Source organism: Epinephelus moara, chromosome 5 (assembly GCF_006386435.1).
Source record: "Epinephelus moara isolate mb chromosome 5, YSFRI_EMoa_1.0, whole genome shotgun sequence".
Classification (NCBI taxonomy): Eukaryota; Metazoa; Chordata; class Actinopteri; order Perciformes; family Serranidae; genus Epinephelus; species Epinephelus moara.
Window position 1 is genome coordinate 19,690,841 of NC_065510.1, and position 5,994 is coordinate 19,696,834.

The window sequence follows — 5,994 nt, forward strand, 5'->3', positions numbered from 1 at the left end:
CTTCAGTTCAGCTGTTGCAAAGAAACTCATCTCTTGATATACTCAGGTATCGTATTGTTTATCTTAAAAGGGAGTTTTTCTTTGCGTTCAATTCTACATTAAAAGTGTTGGTCATAATTATCAGCTGACTAAAGAATTCTCTCTGAAAAAAGGGTAAGATATCAAATACAGTGTAAAAGAGGAAGCTTTGGTGTAGCCTACAGACCAGAAGAACGCACTTTGCTCAGGTTCACAGGGTACTCTTCAATACATTGTGCCCCCGTCTCTTGGACTTCAGGATGTGGTGGGGCAGCCTGGGTGGATATGAAGGGTCTAACTGAATGTTGCAGAATCTGACAGCTCATCTGCACTGACTTGCCCTCCATGGGAACCAAGTTGTTTTACACTCTCTACCTGTTGTTCAATATAATTGACTAATAAACTGCAATTACCAATACTACATATCTCAGTTATGTAAGAGTTCCTGAGAAATGGTGAGCAATATTCATCAAAATTAGAATCAATTCAATCAGTTTCAATCAATTTTATTTATAAAGCCCAATATCACAAATCACAATTTGCCTCACAGGGCTTTACAGCATACGCCGTCCCTCTGTCCTTAGGACCCTCACAGCGGATAAGGAAAAACTCCCCCCAAAAAAACCTTTAACAGGAGAAAAAAACGGTAGAAACATCAGGAAGAGCAACTGGGGGACTGAGGAAGGACAAGTGTTGACAGTTGAGGGCCTCATTAAAATTTATAGCTACGCAGAAATGGCAAGGATCCTCCTTTACACTATTAATGGTTAAAGCAATGAATTGGGCTGTATATACAGTATAAGTATAAAATGTGAAGAAGAAGATTAACAAAATCCTCAGGCTAATCTCCACTACATTATGCTCCTCTCTCTCAGACTGCAGGATTTAGTGGGGCAGCCTGGGTGGATATGAAGGGTCTAAAGGCCCTGACACACCAAGCCGACGGTCAGCTGTCGACCAAAGTCGGGCCGTCGGTGAGTGTCTGTTGGCCTAGTTTTTGCGGTGTGTCCCGCACCGTCGGCACTTCGGTGGTGGCGGCTTTTTGGCTGATTGAGCACGTTGAATCGGCGGCGGAGCTTGTCGGTGAGAGAGATCACTCTGATTGGCTGTTCAGGTTTTATTCCCTTGCCCTTGTAGCGAGTGAATCTGCCTGTTGTGAAACCGGGGCTAACCGGTGCTTCCTCCTCAGGCTCCACTTCACCCGGCTGCCCACAGACCCGCTGCTTTTTCCCACTTTAACCTGAATAACAAACCGGAGCTAGCTGGGAGCAGCTAGCAGAGCGTTAACCGCAGCATGACCGAAGGGAAGCACAGCCAGTTAGCCTTCACTAGCCTCGGAGCAAGCCTCGGCTTCCAGAGCCGGAGAGCTGGAGCTAGCTGGGAGCGGCTAGCGGAGCGTTAGCCGCAGCATGACTGGACAGTTAGCCTCCGCTAGTCTATGAGCTAGCCCTGGCTCTCCGTTTAGATCCAACCGGAGCACCGAGCCCTGGTTTGTTATTCAGGTTAAAGTGGGAAGAAACAGTGGGTTTATCGGGCAGCTGAGTGAAGTGGAGCCTGCGGAGGAAACACCGGGACCGTCTGGATGTAATAGTCCGTAGAGGTGCTGCGGTGTTTGGCTGCACAGATAGGAAACCCCTCGGCTGTCAGGATGTACCACTCTCTCACTCCGCTCTCTCTCACGCAGGCGCAGAACGTACGTGCTACTTGGCGACGTGAGGCGACGTAGACGACACAACAGTTGGCTTTCATCGCCGCTAGTTCTTTGATGTCAGTTTGGTGTGTCCACACCTTAACTGAACGTTACAGAATCTGACAGCTCATCTGCACTGACTTGCCCTCCATGGGAACCAAGTTGTTTTACACTCTCTACCTGTTGCTTAATATAATTGACTAAACTGTCAATTATAAACTGTAATTACCAATACTTATCTCAGTTATGTAAACACAAGTTTTAGAGTTCCTGAGAAATGGTGAGCAATATTCATCAAAATTATAAGGACAAGTTTTGACAGTTGAGGGCCTCAATAAAATGTATAGCTACGCAGAAATGGCAAGGATCCTCCTTTACACTATTAATGGTTAAAGCAATGAATTGGGCTGTATATACAGTATAAGTATATAGTATAAAATGTGAAGAAGAAGATGAACAAAATCCTCAGGCTAATCTCCACTACATTATGCTCTTGTCTCTCAGACTGCAGGATTTAGTGGGGCAGCCTGGGTGGATATGAAGGGTCTAACTGAATGTTGCAGAATCTGACAGCTCATCTGCACTGACTTGCCCTCCATGGGAACCAAGTTGTTTTAATTGATTATTCAACTGTAATTGCCAATACTACATATCTCAGTTATGTGAACACAGGTTCCAGAGTTCCTGAGAAATGGTGAGCAATATTCATGAAAATTATAAGGACAAATGTTGACAGTTGAGGGCCTCATTAAAATTTATAGCTACACAGAAATGACAAGGATCCTCCTCCATCCTGTTGATGGTTAAAGCAATGAATGTGGGCTTGCTGGCTTTGGTCCTGGTGGGCCTGGCTAATGACAGCTTACAGAGGTTGATGAAGTCCTCAGCAGAGATTCTTGGGAAGACTTCTGCTTTAAGGTCACACAGCACCGCAGGATCCTGAGATGGCATGAAAGGAAGTCACAGGAGGTCAGATGAAGACACAGAAAATTATAGTGCGGGCCTGATTACCTTCTGTGTTAACTCTTCACTCTATTAATGAAATATTTGACAACATCCTTTTTACTAGTTTGTCACACTAACTCAGGAATATGGTTATGTAATACCATAAAACCATAAAAACAGTATATAACAGCTCAGAGCACCACAGACAACCAGCAGCAGTGACCAGAACATGGTCCATTACCACTTTTAACATGCGCTGCTAAATCGGTTCATTAAAGCACCGAGATAGAGATACAGCTGCAGGGGACTGATCCCTGGTCCCTGCAGTTAAATCGTAAAATCAATTTAAACACAAAATAAGTAATCATATACTGGTGTCAGTCTGATTCATTCTGTCAGTCTTACATACTCTGACTGCAGGGTTTTACTGAGGCCTAATTCTCAGTATGGTCATAATCCGTTATTTCCTTGTAAACTTTGACTGTAGGCTGTGACTGGAGTGATGTAAAGCTATAAAATTTCCTCTGTCATATTTCCTCAGACAGTTGGATTTCTGTCTCTGCTTTAGAGCCTGATTATTCCGATAAGTATCTGATTTCAGCTGTGATTGTATTAAAAATCTGTCTCAGTTCTATAAAGGAATCATTTTTATGAATATCTCTGAAGTTGCAGTGTCACTCTGCTGCATCTACTGTACACAGTGACAGAATAGGAAACTGGAAAGAGATTTAAAGAGCACCATTCACCTTGGCTGACAGAGGTCTCGTCTTGAGTCTGATTTAATTGTTCCCCGCTCACTCATTTAGTGCTGTTGTTGCACTATGCTACAACACATTAGGAATTCATAAGCACTTAGATGTGCAACAGGCCCACCCAGTACACACTGGACACCAATAAGACCCAGTACACACTGGACACCAATAAGACCCAGTACACACTGGACACCAAAAAGAGTCACACAAAAATATTTGTTTAGTCATTTGCCCATTGCTACTCACAAAACATTCAGACAGTAGTGTACCCTGTTGAATTGTCATGCTCATCATCGCTAGTCTGACCATACACACACACACACACACACACACACACACACACACACAGACGTCATTATGTTCTTGTGAGAACCATGTTCTCTGAATCCTCTGTTTGGACCACCACTTCCACTAGAGCTGGAATGGTGCAAAAAATTTGTTATCACCAGGTGGGAGTAGAGACTGAAAATATCACACAGACACAGACACCAGTGGCGGCTGCTGGTCTTTCAAGGAGGGGAAGCTCATTTTCGGTCTACATCATAAAATGTGTCCGTTTATTTATACGTAAATTCTACCCTCTGAGGCTGCTGTGCGAGGCTAGTGTGACCGTCTGTGAGTGCTTTGGGATGGTGGAGGGGCTCACAGCAGCACCCGCTGCTCGTTGGGGACAGTAACTGCAGAGCGACAGAAGTCAGAGTCTCCAAACACGAGTACAGTCTCCAATAACACCAGAAAAAGATGCTAGATTTGTCGCTAGTCGTTTTTAACAAAGAAAAAGTCACTAAGAGGATTGGAAAAGTCTCCAGATCAACTCGGAACAACGGAATGAAACTTGAAAAATGCTCCGGTGGTGGTTTATATTTCAAGATCGCTGATTCGCTCATTTCGCTGTCAATCAAAAAGGGATTCAGCCTCAGACAGATCATCCAATCATCATGCAGAAGCCCAGCGTCCAGGCCAGCCGAGGCCAGCCCACTGCCCCATAGACCCCCAGAGACGCTGAGCGTCCGATGGGCGGGACAAAACCGAGCATTTATCCAATGACTGTCTAGTTTCACTGCAGTGGAACAACCCACTCTATGCTTCCCCATTGAAGTCTTTGGATGCTGAGCTTCGACACTGTTTAATGCACTGTGACACTACGGGAATGAATGAGAAGAAAGGCGTGTCAGTGACCTGTGATAAGTAGCTGATTCTGAACAAAAGCGCATATTTAGTCAATGAAATGTAAACACAACAGTGCATATTTGACCACTTATTTTTTTTACATTTTAGGGGAAGCTGAGCTTCCCTTGCAGTCTTAGAGCAATCGCCACTGACAGACAGACAGACAGACAGACAGACACACACACACACACACACACACACACACACAGGCTGAATGTTTGACTTGAAAACTGATCTTTCCACATCTAGAAATTGCTTTGGACATTACGGCATCACACAAATTATTTTTTGACCTGCTGATGATTGTTTTTTCCATGCTGGACTTTCTCAGTTAAAGCTTGGTGACATTTATTAAGTGTGTGAAGTGCGACAAAAGTAACTGTGAAGAATGTTGCAACAGAAAATAAAGGTTTATGGGAGGTCACATCTGACATGTGACATGTGGATGATCAGAACCATGCAGAGAAAATATTGCACTACGGATGAAAACGAGAGCTTGGCTTAATTTGACAAACTCAGACAGCTGAAGCCATTTTTTGGCTTTAGCTTAAATTTGTGATATGTTTTTGCACAGAACAAGGACTGTGGTCATGTCCCTTGTTACTTACATAGGCATTTCTTTAAAAATAGGTCACCTTAGGGCAAATGGTAAATGGTTTTGTTCTTGTATAGTGCTTAACTAGTCATTGAACCGCTCAAAGTGCTTTCACACTACTTATGACAATTACCCATTCACACGTTGATGACCAAGTCTAGGTTCCACCTAGCCTGGTTCCAGACCATAGACCCCGCCCACTCAACTGAGTAGGCTTGCATCTCTGGTCTGGCATACTGCAATGAATTTGCGACTTATCTTGTCCAAAAGATAGTAGGACCAATGAACGCCGGGGGTGGGGGCGGGTCTAGCGATTAACCAATCAGCGCCACGCTGATGTCAAGCTGTCCGCCGGTGGGTAACTGGTGAGGATAGCAACAATAGCGACTGCTACAGATCCTACAGACCACATTAATGATGCTATCGAGGTATTTCACCACTACTCGCATTAATGGAGGACCAAATTAAGGAAGCTGCTAAACTGGATTTAATGGCGATGCAGCTGGGCGTGCACGATGACGGAGACATTTTTAAACGGGCAATGCTCGCTTGTTTCGGCACCCCCGAGGCATGGATACTAATGACGTCAGATTCTGGGTGAGTCGTTGATCTCTACTGATTGGTTAGGGAAAAATCAAATTCCCTCCCCCTNAGACATTTTTAAACGGGCAATGCTCGCTTGTTTCGGCACCCCCGAGGCATGGATACTAATGACGTCAGATTCTGGGTGAGTCGTTGATCTCTACTGATTGGTTAGGGAAAAATCAAATTCCCTCCCCCTTGTAAATTGCCTTCAATGGAGGCGATGTCAGACTGAAGGTTCT